Source organism: Coenobita brevimanus, chromosome 98, assembly GCF_032717465.1.
Source record: "Coenobita brevimanus isolate Jiangsu-jjx chromosome 98, ASM3271746v2, whole genome shotgun sequence".
In the NCBI taxonomy this organism is placed as follows: domain Eukaryota; kingdom Metazoa; phylum Arthropoda; class Malacostraca; order Decapoda; family Coenobitidae; genus Coenobita; species Coenobita brevimanus.
In genome coordinates, this window is record NC_137051.1 from 27,505,755 (window position 1) to 27,533,143 (window position 27,389).

At 46.2% G+C, this 27,389-nt stretch overlaps 1 protein-coding gene across 2 annotated transcripts in view; it reads right to left on the bottom strand.

Moving 5' to 3' along the window:
• Window positions 1-27,159, bottom strand: part of LOC145414072 (histamine H2 receptor-like) — a 90,086-nt gene extending 62,927 nt beyond the window's left edge. For both annotated transcript variants that reach the window (XM_080283635.1, XM_080283636.1), the window contains exon 1: window positions 26,902-27,159. The gene's annotated coding sequence lies outside the window, so the exon portion shown is untranslated. The remainder of the gene's footprint in view (window positions 1-26,901) is intronic.
• Window positions 27,160-27,389: the final 230 nt, after the last annotated feature.

Genomic DNA, 27,389 nt, shown 5'->3' on the forward strand with positions numbered 1-27,389 from the left:
CTCTTACCCTCTCTGCTCTCCCCCTTTCCCTTCACTCCCTCCTCCCCTCCTCCATCCCTCTCTCCTCTCCCTCTCGGCCCCAGTCTGCCCTCGCTCCACCAGATAAGCAGGGGAGGATGCTCTGCTCTCAAATATAGCTCTCGTGACGCAATCTCAGTGACACAGAAACGAGCCTGCTTTACTCTGCCTCACTCTGGTTCATTCCTACCCTGCCTTACCCTGTCTCCCTCCTTCCTGCCTCACGCCACTTCACCTCCTCCCTGACCCCGTCTGTCTTATTCTATTTATTTCCCCTCCCTTCCCCCCCCCCTCTCTCTCTCTCTCTCTTCCCCAGCCACAATCCACTCCCTGCCTCACGCTGGCACTGGCTCCAACTGACGTCACATCGGCACAAGCTCACGATAGGTAAGTTAGTACAGAATTTCTCATAAGAGCGTTTAAGCCCTGTTTAAAAACAAGTAGAATGATGTAAATAAATAATAATATGAATACAGAAATAAATAAATAAATAAAGATAATTGTTAAGGAAGTGCTTGTACAAGGAGTCCTTTAAGATGTTCTAGTAAATATTTAAGGATCATAAGTCAGGTGAGTCTAATTAAAGAGTAAAGGATGAATTAACACTCAGGTTCCATTGCTCTCGGCTGAATAAAATCGTCTGGAGTAGAAAACTAGAGTTGTTCCGAGCATAGGAGGGTTGCAAGAAGGAAAAGGAGGGAAAAGAAATGGAAAAAGGATGATGAAAAAGGGAAACAGGGTACTGGGGTAGTGAGAAGGCTGAATGGAGGACGTGTGTGTGTGTGTGTGTGTGTGTGTGTGTGTGTGTGTGTGTGTGTGTGTGTGTGTGTGTGTGTGTGTGTGTGAAATGTGAGGTACCGTGTGTGTTTGGACAGTGAATATAGGACAGTTTGTATGGGTTCCGTAGGCACAGCTAAGTGTGTTTATAGATGGAGAGAGAGTGTGTTTGGACTGGGCTGAAGTGTAGGGGTGAGAGAGAGAGAGAGAGAGAGAGAGAGAGAGAGAGAGAGAAATAGGTAGTGAGGAAGAATAAGTGTGAGCGTAGGAGAAGAGTGTAAGACTGAGTGTGGAAGTGTGAGAACGTAAAATGATATTGAAGATGAGGTGAGAATAGAGTGATTGTGTTGAGATATGAGTGAGTGAGCGAGGTTGAGTACAACAGTGAGTCTATGAGCAGTGAATGTGGAGAGTGAGTGAGGGAGACTGTGCGTGAGAAATGATAGTGAGTGAGTGAAAGTGAGGAGGGAGTCAGAAGTAAGTGACTCTGGTCCGTATAGAGCAAATGTGAGATAGCTCAAATGGAGGTGATGGAGCGGCAAAATGGTCACGAGAGAGAGAGAGAGAGAGAGAGAGAGAGAGAGAGAGAGAGAGAGAGAGAGAGAGAGAGAGAGAGGTGACGGAAGTGAAGGTGGTGGTGGAGGAAAAAGAGTGAAAGAAGAACACAAGGCGAGAATGAAAATACGAAAGAAAAATTGGAATGCACACCTTAATACGTCTTCAAGCCTCAGAATACGTTGGCAAGAGCCGTGTGACATCATCAATCTCGCTGATCCGTCCATAAACCCTACATGATAAACGCAGCTCTCACCACACGTCCGTATTGAGCCGCATTACACCCTCAACCCTGTGTCCGTAGGATGACGTTTAATCTTATTTCCTTCTCAGCATGTTCAGCAGCCTCACAACGCATCCTCTTCCGCAATCCCCTCAATGCCGTAACGTATTTTGCATTTTTTGAGTATCCTTGCTGTTGCAGATGGTTTCATGCAGCTTAGGGGAGACGCGTCGTAGCGAAAGGATTAATGAAAGCTACATCTAACCACTCAGGCTCAAGGAGTCTCTCAAAAGCTGACTAAAATCACCTGGAGATGGAAATAATTGTCGTAGTGCAGTAACAGTTGCAATGCCAGGTTCATCTGAAACGTGAACCCCATGGACTGCAGGCTAAAGTTGTCAGGAGATAGGGAGGGAGCTGAGGTACGGTACGTTCTCATTAACCGGGCAGAAGAGTTGCTTAGTAATATCCATGCAACCACGTGAAGGCGTCCCTCTCCGGCACCATGGGAGAAACAGACTAACACGTTATGGGAGTGAAGGGGTCAAGGCATCACGTCCGCATGTGTCACGTATCACCCACAAGATGGTCCCGGCGCGGCCATTGATTGTATTTATGAAGTATTTGAGCCAACCTGCATGATTCAGGTATCCAGTGCAATTTATTATCATCGCGCATAGTTCATCTTTTGGTATTGATTCACATGATAAATTCAGCATAGCTTGTTATGAAATGTATGGCAGGTGTATGAGTGATGACAAATATATCCACAAGCAATCCTGTGCACTGCTTAAGCTTGGGAGGCATTGTAAATACGGTCCTCTTGGTGTCCAGCTGTGAAGGCCGCCAGCACCCCCCCTCACGGCCGACATAACGGGCTCAGTAGGACGCCGCGGGACGGACGCACGGACGCCGGAGCCTCAAACATCCGCATTTTCACCGGCCCAGAATGACGTCCGGTGGGGGAAGAGAAGGAGGAGGGGTGCGGAAGGGGAGGGGAAGGAAGATGGTCATGTTGGGGGTGTGCTGTGCTGTGAAGGCCGCGGTGCTCTTCATAGTGTCAAGGCCAAGCACCACCACCTTGAACTACCTCAACTCTCTTCTTATCTGAACAAAATCGTATGTCGCTATCTGCAAGCAGCAGCAGCAGCAGTAGTAACAGTTGCAATCCCAGGCCCATATAAACGTGAACCCAGTGGACTGCAGGCTTAAGTTGCCCTATTGCACTCCGTTATTCTCCTTTTGGGAGATAAGGGAGAGATTGATGGACATTTCGATAATCAGATGGTGGAGCCGGCTGGTTATATCAGCGCCATACATGAAGACATCCCTCTCTTGGATCGGTATCCACAAGAAGGCTTAGAATTAATGCCTTTCTACAGTACGAGGGTCATTTACACAAAAAATCACTTTTTACAACAGATACGACGTGGAAAGTGGTCACCGTAGTGAAGGGGTTATGCGACGCTTGGGGAGTGTATTCCAGCTGCCGCCTATTGAAGAAGACCCAGGCTGACAGGGTTACTGGAGACCGCCTCTAACCCTTCCAGAAAGTCCGAGAAGGCCTTGCGACCTGTATAAGTCGTGCAGCGGTAACCACACTAAAGCAGGAAAATGGCCCTTGTGATGAAAGGACCAGAAGCTGGTACGATGCTGAGAGAGAGAGAGAGAGAGAGAGAGAGAGAGAGAGAGAGAGAGAGAGAGAGAGAGAGAGAGAGAGAGAGAGAGAGAGAGAGAGAGAGAGAGAGAGAGAGAGGTCTAAATGGTAAGACTGCAAAGGTCATTGTGTTAAAATAATGCACATGGGAAGGCCGCTTGCTGTGAGAATCGCGCTCCTGGAATCCCGCGTATAATGTGAGGGGAATATTTAAACACTGCAGAGGTGAATGCACTAAACTAACACAGACGAGTAGGCAGCGTTATTGTGAAGGTCGAGGTAATGGAAAGCGGTGATGGCGCGGGGATCGAGAAAGGAATACTTTTAGACTGCGTTGCTCAGTGCATGTAGGGCAGGTGAGGGTAGGACAGGTGAGGGTAGGACAGGTGGAGGCAGGGCAGGTGAGGGTAGGATGCGTGAAGATGACGTACCATTTTTTATTGTTGCTACCTACAGACGATTTTCTTTATCTAAGGGGAGACTTTATGAACTGGGGGAGTTAAGCGTAGCCCTCACGAACCCCTTCACTACCCGGAGCCTGTCCTAACCTGAATAAAATTATGTAGCGGAAAAAATAAAAATGTCTATCTATCTATCTATCTATATACCTAGGCTGCTTCCCCCAAGGAAAGGGAGGTAGCCGAGACAGGACGACACACTCCCCATTTACTCATCCATTCAAACATATTCATTTGCATCTTAGCCCCAAAGGGGAGAACGGACAGATCCTCACCGCACCACACCGCACAAGGGTCAACTGGGCAATGCAATCAGTGACATCCGCAGCAGGGCCCGACAGCAGAACTGGTTTACCCCTGCCACATCATAACAGACCCATCCCCTTACCCGCACCTGACCTGACTAGCTGATCAGACCAAATGCGGGAGAATATCCCCTCAGGGCTGCGTCATCACTTATTTATTCACAATTTCTCTCCATTTATTTCTGTCACGCACAGCCACTCTTCCTTGCTCAACAGACATCCCTCTCGCATCCAGCGCTCTCTTCACACTGTCCATCCATCCTATTCGTGGTCTTCCTCTCAGCCTTACACCTCTCACATCAGATCTAGTTATCTTTTTCACCAATCGCTCATTATCCATTCTCTCCATATGTCCAAACCATTGCAACACCCTCTGCTCAACTCTACCAGCCATCTCCCGAACAACTCCAGTTCTCCTTCGCACTTCATCATTTCGCACCCGAAATGGATAAAACCAGGGCGCATATTGTCGTCGGTTAAGGGGGCTCCCTAAAATCTTCCTCAGCGCTTTATTTTAGTATACGGCCAACTGATTTAGTTTTATACGTTATATATGTTGAGTAATGGCATATTAGAATGATTTAAATAACACAAAAGACTATAGTTAGGGACACTAACAAAATAAACCGCAAAGGAAGAAGTGCTAGGGAGCTTCCTTAACCGACGAGAATAAGAGCCCAGGAAATTCAATATATAAAACTACTGCCAACAAGATTTTTTTTTTTTGTATCAGGAATGCATTGGTAGCTTTCTGCTTTACTGTACTGTGAGGTCGGACAGCCACGTTCATCATATATTCTATTTTCTACTGAAGGAGTTGATGGAATGCTCTGACATTGAGAGAGACGAGGAATGTAGTCGTAAGAAATGCAGCCGTATTGGAACTTCTTGATACTGAGAGAGACGAGATTTGCAGCTTTAAGGAATGTCAAGGTTATTGCCGTAAAATATTGCTGATGACGAGGTCGAGATAGTGTGAAGGAGGCCCTAATGGAATATGATGATAGTGTGAGCCCAGTACCTGAATATATATGTGAAAACATGTCAAAGGTAATGTAATAAAAGTCTTCATATACAACCATGCTGCACTCCACTGCCAAGTTGTCAAGGATGTTGCTGGGTGCAGTGTTGTGCAGTGTTATCAGATGGGGAGAACTTGTGGCATCTCATCCTTAGAGATTTGTGTTGCTTATTAAACCTTACTATTCTACGGTATGTTATTTGTGTCTTTGTACTACTGACAAATTGCAAAAATAACATACAGGAATATAGATTTTTTTTTTATTTTTTTTTATTTTTTTAGGAGGGGTGATCAACTCAGGTTTGATCCAGACAGTCGTTAAAATAGACTAGTTATTGTACGGTAATATATGGGAACATCGTAATACTTGAAAAAGAACAAGTGACTGGTTGAGAGGTCACTGCTTTTCTAAGGGTCTCATATGAAGGCTACACTACGAACTCATTATTGCATTAAATCAACTCATCGTTACACTATTCCGTGCTTGTTCAAAAACCGCATTAATGAACACTGTCTCTAACCCGTCCTTCACTCATGGAGATCGTTTGTAACCACTGTCTCTCTACCATCACAACCAGTCCACAACAGAACGGCCTTAGCATGTTTTCAGTATGGACAGTAGGTATCAGGCCCGAAGTGGGGACAAGTGAAGGTGTATGAAAGGTTGGAGGACTGCAGGGCCACAAGGAACGAATTATCAAGTCTGCTCAATGTCAGACGCATAAAAATTACCACAGGTCTTTCGTTCTGCATGTAGTCCTTAACTTATTTTTTTTATTCATACGTACACCTCGACACACATTTTTGATGTGCGTGTTGTCAAGTGTAGTGGTTGGTGAAGGCGTTATGCGGTTCGTGTACTTGACTATGCCTTAACGGGAGTGAACCTTTTTTCAGGCAGCCTTATTAGGAGTGCCCCTTACCGAAGGCTGGGGAAAGACAAGGAAGAAAGAGTTATCGCATGGCAGGCAGGATGGGGAAGGGCAGGGTAGGCAAGGTAAGGTAGTGAAGATGTTAGGTAGGGAGTTGAATAAGGCAATGTGTAAAAAAGATTAAGGCATATAAGGTTAAACAAGGTAGCTGTTGAGGGTGATGCAGCTTGGGAAAGGTAACATAGCAATGGCATAAGGCACATAAAGGTAGATTACAGTACGGTGGGGCAAGGAAAAGAAAGGTAGGGTATCTGAGGCAGGGAAGGTTAAAGCAGGGTATGGCGAGGACGGGTAAGTTAAGGCAGTGTATAATGAGGCAGGGAAGGGTTGGTAGGGTATGGCGAAGCAGGGAAGGTTAAAGTAGTGTATAATGATGCAGAGAGAGGCAGGCAGGATCTGACAAGGTAGGGTAGGGTAACACAGTGTATACCGAGGGGGGGAAGGGTAGGTAGGGTATGGCGAGGTAAGGAAGGGTAAGGCAGTGTGTGGTAATGCAAGGAAGGGTAAGGCAAATATACAGTGAGGCAGGGAAGGGTAAGCAGGGTATAGTGAGGCAGGAAGGGTAGACAGTATGATGAAACAGGAAATGGTATGGAAAGAGCATGATAAGGGTCAAAAGGTCAGCTATCAAGAGGTGTAAGGCAGGCTAAGGAAGGGTGAGGCAGGGAAAGCTAGTCGTGGGGTAAGACAACATATACAGTAGTTGGGTAGGGGGAGAAGGGCAAAGGGAAGACTAACGCTGGGGAAAGGAAAGGAGGAGGGAAGGAAAAGCAAGAAAGAATGGAGAAAAGAGAGCGCACTTTATGAGAAATAGATGTGGGGGGAAAGCAGAGAGGCAAAGATAAGGAAAGATGGAGGTAGAAGAGGGAAAAACAGAGTAAACTGAAGAGAAAGCTACTACGAACGAGATAGGGAAAAGGGAACTGATATGACTAAGAGAAACGTAGAAAAGGAAGAGAGGAAAAAAAAGAAAAGAAAAAGAAAGTATGAATGGGAAAGACTGACAACAGAAAAATGAAGAGTAACAACTGAGGATAGGAAAAGATTGTGTGTGTGTGTGTGTGTGTGTGTGTGTGTGTGTGTGTGTGTGTGTGTGTGTAGCCCTGTAGTACCGCACCTACAGGAGACAATTATTGAGGGCGCGTCATTAACATTCCTGCTCGTACTCTGCCGTGGCTTACTGCTGTACACACACACACACACCTACATATATCTCCTACATTCACACACCCTCGTACACATCACTCACCCATTCACACACGTCCACTCACCTACATACTCCCCCACGCACACTCACTCACGCACGCTCACGCACGCACGCACACAGCCCCCCTCCCCCCAGTGACACGACTTACGCAGGTCCGGTTCTCTCTCTCACCACAAGAATGCCGGGAATGTTTTGTTTACTTCGTGTTGTTGTTGTTGTTCCCAGTTTGTTGACATCATGAGGGAGGGGGTGGAAGGGGGGAGGGAGGGGAGAGAGAGGAGGGGAGGGATGGAAAAGAGAGTAGACGCTATGGAGAGGAATGGGTAAGAGGAGAGAGAGAGAGAGAGAGAGAGAGAGAGAGAGAGAGAGAGAGAGAGAGAGAGAGGGATGGAAAAGAGAGTAGACGCTATGGAGAGGAATGGGTAAGAGAGAGAGAGAGAGAGAGAGAGAGAGAGAGAGAGAGAGAGGGATGGAAAAGAGAGTAGACGCTATGGAGAGGAATGGGTAAGAGGAGAGAGAGAGAGAGAGAGAGAGAGAGAGAGAGAGAGAGAGAGAGAGAGAGAGAGAGAGAGAGAAATAAGGGAGGGGATATGGAAACTGGTAAATGTTCAGGTTTGTAATATTTAACAGGACAATGAATAGGAGAAGAACAGGGAGGTGGGCAAAGGCGAAAAGGAGGTGAGAGGAAGAAGAGGGTGGAAGGGAGAGGCAGAGAAGGAAAGAGGGTAGGGAGAGAGAGATACGATGGGACAGCGAGTGAGAGGTGAGTAGGGAGGAAAGGGAAGGGTGAAAGAAAAGATGAAGGGAGACTGAAGGAGAAGGAAAAGAGATGCTATGTGGAGGATGAGGATGAGGTGGTGGAAAGAAGGAGGCACAGAGGACAAAGGTGGAAGAGACAGGAAAAACAATGAAGGAACGAAGAGAATGAGGTGAGAGAGAGATAAAAAAAGAGAAAAGAAGAGATAGGATAGGAGAGATGACAGTAAGGAAGTGAGGGAGTAAAAGGCGGAAGAAATAAAAAAGAGGAAGTAATTAGGTAAAATATCGACTGCACAGGAATCATGAAGACAGATAATTAAAGGGAAGGGAGGTTCTGCAACTCCATTTACCTTCGTACAGTAAATGGAGAGAGAGAGAGAGAGAGAGAGAGAGAGAGAGAGAGAGAGAGAGCAGGGGGAAAGGAGGGGGGTTTGTGGGGGGAGGCATTTGCCACGAGGTGTTTCTCTTACCTATGAGCGAGGCGGTTCCACACCACGACCAGGAGGAATGCGATGGAAAACTGGCGATGGGGGGTTGCGGGGAAGGGGGAAGGGGTGAAGGGGAGGGGGGAAAAGAGAGAGGAGGGGAAAGAAGGAAGGGGAAAGAGGGGGGGGAAAGGGAGGGAGGGAGGGGGGGAAAGAGAGAAGGGGAGGGGAAAGAGGCGGGAGGGGGCAGAAGGCGACATTCCGATGTGGTTGACAAGTGCCGAAATTTCCCCGTAACAGAAAACAGTGATACAGTCAACTAACTCTTCCCAGCTCGGCCTTCAACGCGAATTTTCACTAATCCCGAATAAGAACTTGCGAATTATCGAGCCAAAGGGAAATTATAGTTACGCAGCCGAAGGAGAAGGGAGAAAATAACAAAATAATTGAGAAGCGGACACCTACCCCCAGCGGCCATTACGCATGCGAGTTTGCGCAGTGAGTCACGGGGGAAGGGAAAGCACCGTTGATGTAATGTTTTTTGCGTTGATGTGGAGACAACCACGAGTCCTGGGTCCGTATTTACCAAGGAGCTTAACCATTTTGCAGGGTAAACAAGTCTCCATAAGAAAATATTAATCTGGATATAAATTCGATTGTTGTAGATGATATTCAAGGGGAAAACTGGGACTTCTCTAAAAGTTTACTGTTTTAATGACCGTCTTGTAGTCTATAGGTATTAATATGAGCCCTTCTTCCCTAGCACCTCCTCCTCACCATCATTCAGACCTAGCAGTTTACCATCATAAACTGTTTTGTTTTCGTATTTTACTATATTTTCATTAGCGAAAGATTGATTGTGAGGTGTACGTAACTATGAATGACGTTTTGAGTACATGCAAGAAATAGTGTCTATAAACTCAAAGAAAGTTGTAAATCTAGAGCCTTACTCGTGCCATATCTCAGTGGTCACGGTCGCTATACTGGATTAAGTTGCAGCCAGTTTCCACAGGCTTGTATAAAAAATGAGGCTAGTTAACGATTACTTAGGCTATGCGGAAAAAAGCTCATTGGCTGCTACTATAGTCCAGAATCACACCCCCAAAACTGTAGCTGTGAGTTGTGTAAAGAGCCCTGTATCTAGACCCAAAATGGAGGACTTGACCGGGTGGAAAGAGGCGGATGTGGCAGCTTAGTGAGAGGGTAATTAATTCTTGGGTTTTTACACGTCATTCTGGAATTTTGGCTTTCCATTTGACACCACTGGCTCTCCCCTCCCCCTCTACTCATCTTCTTGCTGGATCCCCCCCCCCCGCGCCCCTCCAGTCCCCCCACCCTTGTGTTCATGCTTGCTACCACTCTCCCCCATCCCTCTTGCTTCCCCCATGCTTCTTTTCTTCCATCTCTCGCATCTTCCTCTTCACCCAGCAGTATAATTGGGGACCTGGCTGTAACATCGACTATTTCAGGCTCTAGAGTGGCGCTGGGACATGACAAATATTGATATCCTGCCAAAGTGACCCTTGAACAGTGGATATGCAGTCTTCCAAAACCTTCTTCTCTCTCACCAAAATCTGCTTTCCCTTTGCCCCGGTTCACCCATCAATGTAGCTGGGTCTCTAGATATAAATTCGATTATTACTTGACGTATCCTAGGAGACGATGGGAACTCAGCAAAAAATTATTGTCTGCCTTAATGATCCTCGGGTAGTCAACAGGCATAAGGGTAAAGTTCTACGTCTATTTTCCACCCCATTTCATCTAGTCATCCACTCTCACAGTCTACACAATTTCATCTTTATCCACTCAGCCACTCAGCCACTCAACCCACCGAGTCATATCCATAAGTCCACTCTCTCTCTCTCTCTTTCTCTAATGTGTGTCCGAATCTGGGCATAAATAGTCTTACGAGCCCGTTCTCTGAGGCTCAGCAGATTTCCTACGTACACCATACACCAGCACGTCGCTTACCCACTCGCCTATTGCCAAATCCTCGTAGTCTCATATATCAACTCTTCATACACTCACTCACACACACACACACACACACACACACACACACACACACACATCATCATCATCATCCAGTCCCTTCATATCTCACTCAATTTCCAACCCCTCATCACTGTTATATCGACGTACACCATCCAATCTCCCACCAATCCAACCCACTCCCACTCCCACGTACTCAATCCAGTCCTCTCCGAATCACACCCAACCACCAGCTTTTTACTCACGGTCACACTCACGCACACCTTCCATCCCCTCACCCATTGTCGTATCCAAGTACTCAGCCCACGTCATCTGATCTCCAAATCTTCATCCACTCCTATACCCACGTGCACCATCCTCTCCCATCCAGCTTAACCCCTACCCCCCACCCACTATCACTCCCACGCATATCACCAAATAATGCTTTACCCATCCTACCCATTACCCAACCCTTCACTCACTGTCAGACGTAAGCCATCCACTTCCTTACCCACCCCATTCAGCCCCAACCTACCACTCGCTGTCACTCCCACGTTGTCAACCCAGTCCCTCACTAAATCCCACTCAGTCCCTTACCCGTCGTCACACTCACGTACTCCATCAAATTCCACTCTCATTCCACCCAACCCCAGTCCCTCTGTCACTCACACATACCGAATACCATCCAGTTGTTTACTTCTGTCTAACCTCCAACTCTTCATCCACTGTCACTCCCACATACACCAGCCAGTTCCTCACCCATACCAGTCAACCTCGAATCCTTCACCCATCCCCCACAACGTACTCATTCCAGTCCCTCACCCATTTCATCCATCTTTCAATTCGTCTCACAGCCACGTACTGTATCCAACTCCACACCCGTCCTGCCCAGCTCCTCAATTCGTCACCCACCCCACCCAACCTCGCAGCTCTTTCTCCCCCCCCCCAGCCTTTCATTGTGACAGGCAGCCCCCCCCCCCCAACCCGCGAGTGTGAGTGTGACAGCGGTAAGCACAAGTCACTGAGGAATGCGGGCTGGGGTGAGGGAAATGTTACACTGTGATGCTCCTTGCCGGAAAATGGAACACCCACGCTGACATGCTGGCTAATTCGCTGGGTGTACGTGTGGGTGTGGGTGTACGTGTGGGTGTGGGTGTGGGTGGGTATATGTGTGGATGTTGGTGTGACAGGTGGATGTTTGTGGGTGGGTGTGGGTGTAAAGGGGATGGCTTTGCGTGTGGGTGTGGGTGTGGGTGGGTATCTGTGTGGATGTTGGTGTGATAGGTGGATGTGTGTCGGTGGGTGTGAGTGTAAAGGGGGTGGCTTTGCGTGTGGGTGTGGGTGTGGGTGGGTATATGTGTGGGTGGGTGTGAGTGCAAAGGGGGTGGCTTTGCGTGTGGGTGTAGGTGTCGATGCGTGTACAATAGAGCTGAGTGGGGGTGTGAGTGCGAGTGTGAGTGTGGGTATGGTGTGGGTGCTGAGTGTGTGTGGGTATGAGAGTCTGTGTGAATATGAGTGTGGGTGTGGCTGTGATATAGGTAGGTATGGGTGTGGATGTGGGTATACTTACATCTACGATTGTGATGGGTGTAGGTGTGAGTGTCCGTGTGGATGTGACTTTGGTAGATGTACTGTATGTGTTGGTGTGGATGGGTGGGACGTAGTTGAGTGCAGCATGAATGGGTATGAGCGTAGGGATGAAATGTGTGGATCAGACTATGGGTGTTGGTGTGTGTGAGGGTCGGTGGAGGTGTGATATAGATGTGTGTAAATGTGTGTGAAACAATGACAGGTGTGGGTGTAAATATGACTATGTGGTAGGAAATGTGACAGGTTTAGGTGCATGTGTGAAGGATGTGAGTGGAAATGTGATAGGTGTTGGTTAATATGTGACAGGTGTGGGCTATTATGTGACAGGTGTGGGTTAATATGTGACAGGTGTTTGGATATGTGTGACATATGTGGGATGGATTACGTTGTCAGTCGAGTGAGTCAGATGTTGTTGAAGCCAGGTGCAGGAATTAACATGTGTACACTTAGCCAGGTGCAGATGTGTTTTGGTCAGGTGTATATGTGTTTTGGCCAGGTGTGGGTGTAGGCAGGTGTAAGTGTACCCAGGTGTTTGATGTGTTTTGGACAGGTGTAGGAGTGCATTGGCTAGATGTGGGTGTAGGCAGGTCGGATGTGAGTATACCCAGGCGTAAATGTGTTTTGGTCAGGTGTAGGTGTGGCCAGGCGATTATCGGAAGAGGAATGCCACTTCTGCAGGTGAGGCAAGGTCACCACTACTACCACACCTATCCTAGCACTGCTACCACCAGTACCACAGCCACCCTATCACTGCTACTACTAATACCACCGCAATCCTGTAAGTACTGCTACTACCACCGCAACTATCCTATACCACTACAGCCACAATTATCCTCATCCTCATGCTCATCCTCATCTCATTATCATTATGGTCACAATCCTGAACTTTATCTCACTCAAGGACAGGGTGAGGTAGGATCCAAAAATAAGTACAAACTACAGCTTTCAGTAGCTGTAAATTGTTATTATTACCTTACCCATCACCACTACTACTATTACAGTGACTATTGCTTCTGCTTTAACAGTCATAACTACTGCTACTACTATTACTACTGCTGCTCCTACTTCCATTATTACAGCAGCTGCCATTACAACTACAAACATCTCCACCACCACAGTGTTATCACTCACGCCTCACTGACCGCTAATTCCACAACTACTGTCTTTACCTTAGTTTGCTGCTAATACCAAATTAACCATTAGTTCCCTGTCTACGCAATCACTTCTCACCCAAACACTGCTACTACTATTACTACTGTTACTACTAGCACAAAACCACCCCCGTTACTCCAGTTACCACAGTAATTACGGTAACTCCTGGCTCCTCCTATTCCCACAAGTACTGATTGTGTAGAGTTGTCTTTTTTCATGTGAATGTGTATCATTGTTTACACGGGGACCTTCCACACACTCCTACAACTCTACTTGACAGAGTGGAAGCAGAGTTTTTCGTACCAGCAGATTCTCTTCTCTTATTTTATCCCTTTACAGTCTCTTTCTGTGTCTGTCTCTGTCTGTCTGTCTCTGGTGATTTTTCTCCACTCATTATTTTATGTATTTGCTCTCACTCCTTTCCGTCTAGCAGAAATATAAGCGAGATTTCTGTTTTTTCACACACACACACACACACACACACACACACACACACACACACACACACACACACACACACACACACACACACACACACACACACACACACACACACACACACACACACACAAACGTATAAACCTTCCTAGTTTGCTCTTAATGCCCTTCATCTAAGTATCTCACACCGACGGCCTAATCATCATCAACCTGGTGATTTGCAAAGTAGAGACAATGTTTCTTTTCTTAGCTGTGTTTACGTCTATTCTTGATGATTTGGTGTTTAAGGAGAAAGACACTCCTCTCTGTGTGAAAGAAATAGCAAGAAAAAAAACCCACAGTACGTACCATTAGCTTCAATCATTCCTGCCATCACAACTACTACCATCTCTACTACACATACCACCGTCACTCAAAGCACTACCATCGTTAACCTGAAATTCATCACCCTTACACCACTACCACTACCATAATTACTGATATCTACCACCATCACAACACTATCACCCTCATCAATACTTTTACTGTCTCTCTCAATGCCACTATTACTACCACCACTCACAGTGACACAGCTACCACCATCATCCCACTGTCACAACTACCACTATCATTACCACCACCACCATTGCCATCATCAACTCACTACCACAGCTACCATCACCACTCACACTACAACTACCACCATCCTGCCACCACCACAACTACTACCCTCAACCCATTACCACAGCTACCATCACCTCTCACTATATCAACTACCATCATCACTGCCATCACCACAACAGCCACCATCATCCCACTACCACAACCACCATCACCTTACACATTACCACAACTACCATCAGCATTCACACTACCACAGCCTCCACCATTACTGCCACCACCACATATCCCATCAATCAGCCCACAACCACAACTAGTATCACCACTCACATTACCACTACTACCACCACCACTGCCACCACCACATCGCTACCACCACCACAACCTCCACCATTACCCCCAGCACAGGTCCGGGAAAGAGAGGCTCCTTGACACAGCGGCGGCAGTGCGTCATTAGGCATGCTGTCCACTCACTCCAGCTGGCACCCCTCCACCACCAGAGTCCCACCTGCGCCACAATACCACCCTCACACCACCACACTCCCACCCTTCACCACCCTCACACCACCCACTGACACCCCCACCACCCTCACATCACCCACTGCCACCCGCACCACACTTACCCCACCCACAGCAACAAATACCACCCTCACCTCACCCACTGTCACCCACCTACTCCCTCTCATATCCATCTACACCCACTGCCATTGACCAACACCCACTTGCACCCACTTACGCCCACCAAGGACCTTATAAAGAACACCCACTTATATTTCCACCACCTGCCACTCTACTCCACTGATCATCCACCCCAGAACCAGTCTCACACCCACCTACACCCACCTACCTTATCACCCACCTACTCACCTCTTATCTCCATGTTCATTTCTCCCTGCTTCTTCCTGCCAACTCTCTCTCTCTCTCTCTCTCTTTACGTGTGCCAATTTCCTTTCCCGTCCACTTATTTTCTTTCCCTCTTTCGCATCACTTAAATCAAGATCTCTCCCATTCCTCTGCATTGTCTCTTTGCTACTTCCACCTCACGCTTCCTTATCCACTCTGTTTTTATATTTTCGTTTTTCATTTTCTGTCTCTTCCCTGACTATCCATTTTCTTTTTATTTTACCTTCCACTCCTCCAGTAAATACCTTTCATTTTCTATTGCTACTTTCTCCTCTGCTCCTTAGTTCTCCCTCTCTTTCCGCTTTCTACCTTTGCTGACTCTTTTTTCCTTTCCTTTGAGCTTTCCCCCTTTCTCTCTTTTCTCCCTCCCTCCTCTCTTCTTGTCTCTTCCTTCTCCCCCTCCCTACTCCCTCCTTCCCTTTTCCCCGTCTCCCTCCTCCTTCCCTTTTCCCCGTCTCCCTCCTCCTTCCCTTTTCTTCCTACTCCCTTCTTCTATATCGCTTTTCTCCCTCTGAGTCTTCTATCCCTCTCTCCCTCTTCTCTTTTTCATCCTTCCTCCCACTCTTCTCCTTCTCTCCTTGTTGTCTCCTTCTCCCCCTCTCCGTCTTCCCTTCTTCCCCTTCTCTTATCACCCCCTCTATCCTCCTGCTATCTCCCTTCTTTCTCCCCCTCCTCTTTCTTCTTTCTCTTGTTCCTGTCTATCTCTTCCTCTTCCCCCTTCTATCTTCCTTCCGTCCCCCACTCTCTTACTTTCCCTCTCTCCTCTTCCTCCATCTCCCTCTCTTCTTTCCCCCCATTCCTCTCCTTGGACCCAATCCTTACGAGAATAATAATGAGTAAACTTCCTGTCCTCACAGCCATTGCATATGCAGCATCCATGAGGACAGTTCCCCCCCCCTCCCCCCCTCTCTCTCTCTCAAATTTTCAACCATTGTTTTTTCCCTTTACTACCTCTCTCCCATTAATTTTGGCTTTCCCCATGCCCTCTTTCTTCTGTTTTCTATTCTCTTAACCCTCCATCACTCTGCCTTTACTTTCTCATTCTCTTTCTCTCATTCTCTTCTTTCCATCCTCTTCCGTCCTCTTTTCATCATCCTTTCTTCTCTCCCGCGTGTAATTCAGATCAATCCACTTTAACTTTACTCTCTCTTTTAGTCATTTCTGCTTCTCTTATTTAGTTTCTCTCTCTTCTTCTCTCCCTCTCGCTCGGTTCTTTTACTCTCCGTCCTTGGTTGCCATTCACCTCCCACTTCCCCCTCTTTCCCTTCCTTCTGCCTCTCCTTCCTCACAGCCTCCATCACATCCCTTCCTCCTTTCCTCTCCCTCCTCCTTTCCTCTTCCTCATCCTTCCCTTTCCTTCCTCCCCCTTCTCTCACCTCCCCACACCCCACCGACCCTATTACAACTATTTCGTGCCTCTTCAGCTCACTGTAAAGGGATAACCACTTAAGACAGCTTGGCCAAATTTGGGGAGTTGATAGACTGGGAAAATATCTAGGCACTGAACTAAAACCGGGAGGGTGAGGTCAGAGGTCAAGGTCAGAAAATGAAACTGTTCTCCTCACCTCCTACCACAGACGGCCTGAGTGAAATAGAGAGGGGATTTTGCTTCTCTCTCTCTCTCTCTCTCTCTCTCTCTCGGGGAGTTAAGTGAAAGAGAACTTGACCAGAAAAATTGACCATGGACAATATTTTCATCAGCTTACCAAGCTTTCTAGCGCCTGTTTATTAACGATTCATTCTGCATACATTACATTATATTTCTTTTTCATGATATTTGTGTTTTCATGCCATACTGCATAAACAACGTACCGGAACTTATTAACGAACGGGATGCGGAAATAAACAGGTAAAGAAGAGGTGTTACGGAGCCTCCGTACCCAGAGAGAGAGAGAGAGAGAGAGAGAGAGAGACCTACAATACTTCATTCACTTGAAGTTGGCGGATAATTTCGCTCTTGCGCAATTTATTATTATTATTATTATTATTATTATTTTTAGTAGCTCAGTGACATAAAGAGACAATAGTGCGGTTCCAGAGCATTTCCATAGCACTTTTTCGTGACTTGCATCATAGCCGGGTGTTAATCGGTTGTTGCAGCTCAGCAGGGAGAGATGGCAATTTTGCGTCTAGTTAAGATGAACAGAGTATAACGTGCGTGAGGGTCCGGTGTCTGGAAAAAGAAATGAGAATTGTGCTGGGAAGAAGGTGGGGAGATGAGGTGGAGGAGTGTAATGACGAGGGATGCTTCTGTGTCCATCATGAACAGAAACAAATATACCTCGAGATACTCTAGCAAGGACGCATTATGGGATACAGATTTAAGTAATAGATAGATAGAGAAGGTAGACTATAGAAGGTCTATCTATATCTATATGCCTAGGCTGCTTTCCCCAAGGAAAGGGAGGTAGCCGAGACAGGACGACACACTCCCAATTTACTCATCCACTCAATACACATTCATTCGCATCTTAGCCCCAAAGGGGAAAAGGGGCAGATCCTCACTGCACCACACCGCACGAGGGTCAACTGCGCAGTGCAATCAGTGACATCCACAGCAGGGCCCGACAGCAGAGCTGGTTTACTCCTGCCACATCATAATGGACCCATCCCCTTACCCGCACCTGACCTGATCAGCTGATCAGACCAAATGCGGGAGAATATCCCCTCATGGCTGCGTCATCATTTATTTATTCACAATTTCTCTCCATTTATTTCCGTCACGCACAGCCACTCTTCCTTGCTCAACAGACATCCCTCTCGCCCCCAACACTCTCTTCACACTGCCCATCCATCCTATTCGTGGTCTTCCTCTCAGCCTTACACCTCTCACATCAGATCTAGTTATCTTTTTCACCAATCGCTCATTATCCATTCTCTCCATATGCCCAAACCATCGCAACATCCTCAGCTCAACTCGATTAGCCATCTCCCGAACGACTCCAGTTCTCCTTCGCACTTCATCATTTCACACTCCACACATACTCCTCAGACACCTCATCTCCATTACATTCAAACTTTTCCTCTCTGCTACACCTATCTTCCGTGTTTCAGCCCCATATAATGCAGTCGGTACCACTACACCTTCATACAGCCTTCTCTTTACATCCATTCTAAACACTCTCTCACACTTTCCTGCTTCATTCATTTTAAACTTCACTTCTAGATCTATTCTTCCATCCACAGCAACATGTGACCCTAAATACTTAAAACACCCAACCTCCTCAAGCAACTAACCATGCAAAACTATATTCATCCTCTTACCATCTACCAACCTCGTATGCACTTCATCACTTTACTCTTATTCTCATTTACTTTCAATTTCCTCCTTTCACTCACACTTCCAAACTCCTCTACCAACTGTCTCAATCTCTCCTCCGAATCAGCCATCAGTGCAGTATCATCTGCATACAGCAGCTGCTTCAGATTCCACTCTCTACCATCAACATTCACCAGACTCAGACCTCCACCTAACACTCATGCATTCACCTCCCTTACAACACCATCCATATAAATATTAAACAACCAAGGAAACATCACACATCCCTGCCGCAGCCCCACTCTCACGGGAAACCAATCACTCACAGTATGTCCCACTCTTACACAAGCTCCACTATATACATAAAAACTTTTCACTTCTTTTAGTAACCTACCGTCAAGTCCATACACTCCTAAAACAGTCCACAAAACCTCCCTATCAATTCTATCATACCCTTTCTCGAAATCCATGTACGGCCAAAACACATCCTTACCTTTCGTTAAATACTTTTCACACACCTAGTGTTTCTCACCCTAACCCACCGTAAGCAGACACACTTCAGATCCTTACGACCGCCATTACATAGAACAAAAACAATGAACGAGGAGAAGTATGGATGTGTTTAACAATCTCCCTCTCTCTCTGTCTCCAAATCTACATTCACTCTCCCGCCCCAAATAGATATGCAGCAAGATGTGGCAGCTGTTAGGGTGTGCTAGTTCACGTAACAGGGAAGGACTATGAACAAACGACACCAGAGCTGATGATTATTTACTAGTGAGAATTGGCGTTAAAATTACTACCATATGTAGCCTGAGATCGGCCAGAGTAAACCTAAACCACCTCGTGAGCATTAACAATAACCTTTTTTTTTTTTTTTTTTTTTTTCTTCCAAGCAGAAAATAATGTTTAGGTGGCGGTCAGCTGTGGAAATGATCTGCTGTGTGAAAGATGCGAGTTCAGTCCCAGAAACAGTTCAGACTTTACTCTTCCACAAGACCGACCAACAAGCCACCAAAACACACCCACTAATGCCATCACGTCAACTTGAATGATACAGCCCTAGGATGTATTCAATATGGATGGTAGGTATTAGCGCCAAAGTGGTGATAGGTGAAGATGCGTGGGATGTAGGGGATCTGCTGGACCTCAGGGAACGGGCTACTGTGGTAAGGGCAAAACACACAAATAAAACGAATAATTTTTATGGTGCAGAACAGGGGTACTCAGCTACTATGTGTGAAGGTCCAGACACACAGGTTCCTACGTTGCAAGGGTCCGGATGAAAGTCTTAATTCAAAATGTGGTAATAAGAGACATACGGTATAAGAACACACGTTGCAATTTACTTCAAGCTACATGGATTTTTTGCCTAAAAATGTTGATGAAAATAAACTACAGAAATCATTTCTCTGGAAAAAAAAAAAATCATTGAATGTACATTTATTCTAGAAGTACAGGTAACCACCCATTCCACTAGCAGCTAGTGTGCTGGGGTCCACACAAAAGCTCACCGCGGTCCCCCCAATTGAGTACCACTGGTGTAGAACATATGGGCAATCCTGTGTAATAAGAGTACGGAAAATTTCGGGGGGAAAAATTGAGACACACCTATTATAGTCCTTTTACCTTAAGCTGGCCGAGATTTTAGTTCTTTTGCAGTTTAAATTTTCGTCTAGTTTAGTGGCAGAGAAAGACATTGCTAAGGCTCTACGTCCTTTCCGCAGCATGTCTTTGTGACTAGCATCATATTCTAGTATTAATCAACTGCTACAGCTCAGCATTCAGGATGGAGACATGGCAATTTCAGGACAAGTTGAAGTAAAATGCGTATAGGTAGTAGCACTTTGATGACTTAATGTATATTCATGCAGTGATGCTCTCATGTAATATGCGGGGACAGTTTTAATATTAACGCTGGTCAGGACTCCGCACCGCCTCCTGACTGCTGAGGGATTGTCCACATGACCAGTATCTGATCCCACATGGATACTGAACGACCACCACACCGCCATAAACTCGTACATACCACACCACCACCACACCGCCATATACTCGTACATACCACATCATAACCACACTGCCATATACATACCACACCACATCACCACCACACTGCCATATACATACCACACCACATCACCACCACACTGCTATATACATACCACACCACCACCACACTGCCATATACATACCACACCACCACCACCACACTGCCATATACATACCACACCACCACCACACTGCCATATACATACCACACCACTACACTGCCATATACATACCACACCACCACAGCACTGTCATATACATACCACATCATCACCACGCTGCCATATACATACCACACCACCACACTGCCATATACATACCACACCACCACACTGCCATATACATACCACACCACCACACTGCCATATACATACCACACCACCACCACACTGCCATATACAAACCACACCACCACACTGCCATATACATACCACACCACCACACTGCCATATACATACCACACCACCACACTGCCATATACATACCACACCACCACCACAATGCCATATACATACCACATCACCACCACACTGCCATATACATACCACACCACCACACTGCCATATACATACCACACCACCACAGCACTGCCATATACATACCACACCACCACACTGCCATATACATACCACACCACCACAGCACTGTCATATACATACCACATCATCACCACGCTGCCATATACATACCACACCACCACACTGCCATATACATACCACACCACCACAGCACTGTCATATACATACCGCACCACCACCACACTGCCATATACATACCACATCATCACCACGCTGCCATATACATACCACACCACCACACTGCCATATACATACCACATCATCACCACACTGCCATATACATACCACACCACCACACTGCCATATACATACCACACCACCACACTGCCATATACATACCACACCACCACACTGTCATATACATACCACATCACGACACTGCCATATTCATACCACACCACCACCACACTGCCATATACATACCACACCACCACACTGCCATATACATACCACACCACCACCACACTGCCATATACAAACCACACCACCACACTGCCATATACATACCACACCACCACACTGCCATATACATATCACACCACCACACTGCCATATACATACCACACCACCACCACACTGCCATATACATACCACACCACCACCACACTGCCATATACATACCACACCACCACACTGCCATATACATACCACACCACCACAGCACTGCCATATACATACCACACCACCACACTGCCATATACATACCACATCATCACCACACTGCCATATACATACCACACCTCCACACTGCCATATACATACCACACCACCACACTGCCATATACATACCACACCACCACACTGTCATATACATACCACATCACGACACTGCCATATACATACCACACCACCACCACACTGCCATATACATACCACACCACCACACTGCCATATACATACCACACCACCACCACACTGCCATATACAAACCACACCACCACCACACTGCCATATACATACCACACCACCACACTGCCATATACATACCACACCACCACCACACTGCCATATACATACCACACCACCACACTGCCATATACATACCACACCACGACAGCACTGCCATATACATACCACACCACCACACTGCCATATACATACTACACCACCACCACACTGCCATATACATACCACACCACCACCACACTCCCATATACATACCACACCACCACACTGCCATATACATACCACACCACCACCACACTGTCATATACATACCACATCACCACACTGCCATATACATACCACACCACCACCACACTGCCATATACATACCACACCACCACCACACTGCCATATGCTCGTACATACCACACCACCACACTGCCATATACATACCACATCACGACACTGCCATATACATACCACACCACCACCACACTGCCATATACATACCACACCACCACACTGCCATATACATACCACACCACCACCACACTGCCATATACATACCACACCACCACACTGCCATATACATACCACACCACCACCACACTGCCATATACATACCACACCACCACACTGCCATATACATACCATACCACCACACTGCCATATACATACCACACCACCACACTGTCATATACATGCCACACCACCACACTGCCATATACATACCACACCACCACACTGCCATATACATACCACACCACCACAGCACTGTCATATACATACCGCACCACCACCACACTGCCATATACATACCACATCATCACCACGCTGCCATATACATACCACACCACCACACTGCCATATACATACCACACCACCACACTGCCATATACATACCACATCACGACACTGCCATATACATACCACACAACCACACCTACCACACCACTACCACACCTTGGGTTTAATGCTACCTTCGTAATACATCATATGACTGCATTTCCTGTTCCACGTGGCCAGTATGCCACCACCACACTGCTGCTACCACCACCACCACCACCACCACCACCACTCCAACACAGTTTTTTTTATTGTCGCCACATCACTGCCACTCAGCCGTCATTTACAACCACATTGCCCAAACACTACCACAACACCATCACCACTCTCCTACTACACCACCATAGTACCACCACAGTCCCACTTTACTGTCACCAAATAACCCACAACACCATCACACCATAACCACCTTCCTATCACCACACTACCACCTTTCATCCACCACACTACCTCCATTTTATTACCACACTACCACATTTCACCCATTAAACTACCTCCCTTATACCACAGTCCTCTCATCACCCAACAAAACATTTTATAATTGGAATAAGGAAAAATACTTTTGTTCAAACAAAGGCCTTGCTACTCGAGTTTCTGTCTTTTCCATCTTCATGAAATTTTGACAGTTTGACCTTGATCTATGTCTTTCATGTCAAATTCCTTTAGCCTTACTTTCCTCAGGTCATTTTTATGTGACTGAAGTCTTTAGAAAATAATAACTCCTGATTTTTTTAGGGTGGAGGTTTCTTGGGGAGAGCATTTGAAAAGGGCAATGAGTCGGGGAGGGAGTAAAGGCGACAATTTACATTTGTGCAATAGTGCAAATTAACACATTTCCCTTGATATTATTGTTATGAGAAAGGCCTGGAGACTCACCGGCACCTGCAAGATATCAATCACTTAGTCATACACACACACACACACACACACACACACACACACACACACACACACACACACACACACACACACACACACACACACACACACACACATATATTCATAGGGAGGGTGATAAAAGTTCTGAACCTGGCCCTGAAGGGAGATCCCACAATGGTAATGTCTGTTTCATGGGCACAGAACTTGTACATTGTTGGTTTGTTACGTCTGTTGTTTATATCTCATGTTTGTTTTAACAGATTAAAGTCGACACGGACGCTGCAGATATTAAGATGAAGCAATGTGCTTTCAATGAATTTCCAACATAAGAGAAAAGTACGCCTTTGGTGATTCGTGCTCGCATAGTCAGCATGTACACTAGGACAATACCCTTCACATTCCACAGTTAAAAAGTGGGCTGCAGATCTCCGTCGTGGCAGGAAGCCTAAAAAACGCCCCCACTCTGGCAGGTCATTGACCGATAACGCAAGAAAACGTTGTATACATGAAGTGAATCACGATGAAGGATCAAAGAGAGAAGCGCGTCAGACAGTACACACAGGAGTTTAATACTGAGCCATTAACCTCAAAGCTAATAAACAAAGTAAGCTCGTGTTGCTCTCCTTCACCTTGCCTTGAGACGCAGGTAAGTATCAGCACCGTGGGATCGCCTCTTCAGTGCCAGGCTTACGCATTTTTACTCACCCCTTCTTGTACGCCCGTTGACCCGAAACGCACATAAGTTCTCCTTGTAACCCGCAACACCATTACCAAACTTCTGCCACAGTGCCATCATATCGCTATCACCACCTTAGTACTACCACACCTCAACACTACCACCTTACTACCACCGCCACAATACCACACTATGACGCCACCACCACAGCACTCTTACAGTACTACCACACTCTCACATTACCACACTACCATGGCACCTCCATAAAATTACCCTTTCACCACACTACCACTAAATACCACCACCACCACATTACCACCTTACTACCACATAGTTATATCATTATCACTTAGCTATCATACGTCCTCAAAACAGAGCTACCACTACACTGCTACCACACATCTGCCACAGTACCTCACAACTACCAAACTTTCAGTACCACCACACTGCAACCACAATGCATTACGTATACCACACCCACTTATATGGCATGTGTGGTGATTCCCGTATTTGCTAGTGATGATGGTATTCGTGAGATGAAAGTAACATGGATGGTAACGGCAGTGATGAGGGTAGCAGTGAAAGCAATGGTAGTGATGTTGGCAGTTTCAAGGCCTTTCACAATATATTCTTGCTACCTTGAAATGATTACTACTCAGGTAAGAAGAGATTTGTCAAACGGAAGGGGTTGGATATACAGTCTACATTAACCCCCCCTCCCCCCCAACTACAAAAAATACCCTTAAACTAAAACTCATCTGAAGGTAACAAAAATAATGTAACACGTCATCGTAATAAAGGGGTTGGTGTGATGAAGAGAGAGCTACCCACACCACTATTTTTTTAACATTTACATTTATATTTACCATTATCTGCGCAGGTCTTGAGTAAAATGTCACCGTGTTAGGAATTCTTACACGTCTGTCAGATTCGTCAGCGAGGTCTCACACATCTATCCTTTTTCTTTCTTTCTCTCTTTCTCTCTTTTCAGCATAATACAGCGCGGTACGGGTGGTTTTGGTGGGGTTGCTGTGGTGGTGTCGTGGTTTGGGTAGGTCTGTTGTGTTTTGGTTTCACGGAGGCATTATTGGTGTGGTGGAGAATGATACACAGTTATTGTGAGAGAGAGAGAGAGAGAAAGGGAGAGAGAGAGAGAGAGAGAGAGAGAGAGAGAGAGAGAGAGAGAGAGAGAGAGAGAGAGAGAGAGAGAGAGAGAGAGAGAGAGAGTTTATGTGTGTGTGTGCATGACTTTCCTTAATGCTGCAATGACTCTAGTAACTATATGCTTACTATTGTGATCATGGTGGTTGTTTTTGTGTTACTGTAATGGTAGTTGTGGTGATGGGAGGGGCAATGGTACTTCTGAAAGCTGTAGTTATGGTGTTGGTTATGGTACTGACGCAAGCAATAGTGGTTAACCCATTAGCAAAGATGGTAGCGATAGAGGCTGTGGTGGTAGTTGTAATTGTATAGGATATTACTAGTAGCGCGGTAGTGGTAGTTGTAACAGTGTCGTAGTGGTGTTAATGGTAATGGTAGTGGTGGTAGGTGTGACGGCAGAAATGGTAGCGGTAGAAGTGGTATGAAGGTGGTAAATAGCGCTTACTTAAATCTTCCAGTTTTCTCGGTCAAAGGATTGGATAGTTGTTTTGACTAGGAACCAAGGAGACTCATTCCTACCTCATAACCAATACTCATCAGATTTCATATATTCAAGTGGTGGCAGTGGCCCAGTTTCGTGAGGTGAAGATTAACCAGCTATTCTGTACTGGTGTAGTGGTAGTTAGTGATAGTCGTAGTTAGTGGTAGAGGTAGTTGTAAGTACCGTAAAAGTACCTGTTAGTGGTAGTAGGTGTAGAAGCAAGAATGGTAGCGGTAGAAATAATATGGTAGTGATAGTTTCGTGGCGGTAGTGACAGTGGTTATGGTACTTATGATAACTGTAATAGTGTTGGAGTAATATTAGTGGTAGTAGTAACGAGTGTAGTGGTAAGAATGATAGTGGTTAAAGCGATATGGTAGTGATAGTACAATAGTAGTTGAAGTGGTGGTGGTGATGGTGGTAGTGGTGGTGGTGGTGGTGGTGGTAGTAGTAATAGTAGTAGCAGCAGTAGTAGTAGTAGTAGTAGTAGTAGTAGTAGTAGTGGCGGTGGTGGTGGTGTAGTAGGTGTAGTAATGGTGGTTGTCGTACTAGAAGTGGTGGTGGTTGTAGTACTAGTAGTGGTGGTAGTTGTACTAATAGTGGTACTAGTAATAGTAGTGTAGCAATGGTGTAATGATAGTAGTAGTAGTAGTAGTAATAGTAGTAGTGACGGAGTGGTGGTGGTAGGCGGGAGAGAACACAGTACTAACTTTCTTTTTCACACCGACACAGTGAACCTCTATCTCTCACTCCTTTCCTTCTCTCCGTCTTTCCCCCTCCCTTCATCTTCCTTCTCTCTCTCTCTCTCTCATCTAATCTTCCACTCCTACTTCCAATTATCCTCTATTGTTATTCATTTTCATTAATTATACTTTTTATTTTTCCGACTATCTCCTGGTCTCGAATTTTTCTTCATCTGTCACTGAATCGCTTCCTTACTCACTGCATTAATATTCTACAATTACCTGTCTTCACATATTTATCCATCCAACACTGTGTTATTTTATACTGAGAAGACACCACCACGTAGGGACCATGGGATGTGCGTAGTATGCATGTGTATGCGGGTGTTCGTGCTCAGCCATCAACTTACCTTGTTAGTGCGAGGTGTGCTGGTGGTTCAAACGGCAGACAGCGAGACTTTCTATTTCGTGAACTGACAAAAACAGATGCTTGTGGGAAAATCACATGGCCACAAAAACAGCTGACAGAATGTAAACACAGCTGATGGGATGTCACACAGCTGTACACGTGTCACAGAGTAGCTCGCACACACATGGTATCACTGCACTGGTGTTGGGGTAAGGCAGGTGGGTGAGGCAGGAGTGAGGCAGGGTAGGTGTGGGCACTAGGCAAGCCACACCACGAATGAGGCTGCCTGGTTTTGGGGTGCTGCCCAGTCCTTGCCCCCTGCCGCTGCCTACCCCACCCTGCCTACCCCACCCTACCTACTTCACTACCTATCCCATTTTGCCTATCCCAGACTGCCTACCACGCCCTTGCTTAACTCATTTTGCCTGCCCCACTCTATGCCTACTCCACCCTGTCTACCTCACCCTGCCTACCACATTACCTACTTCA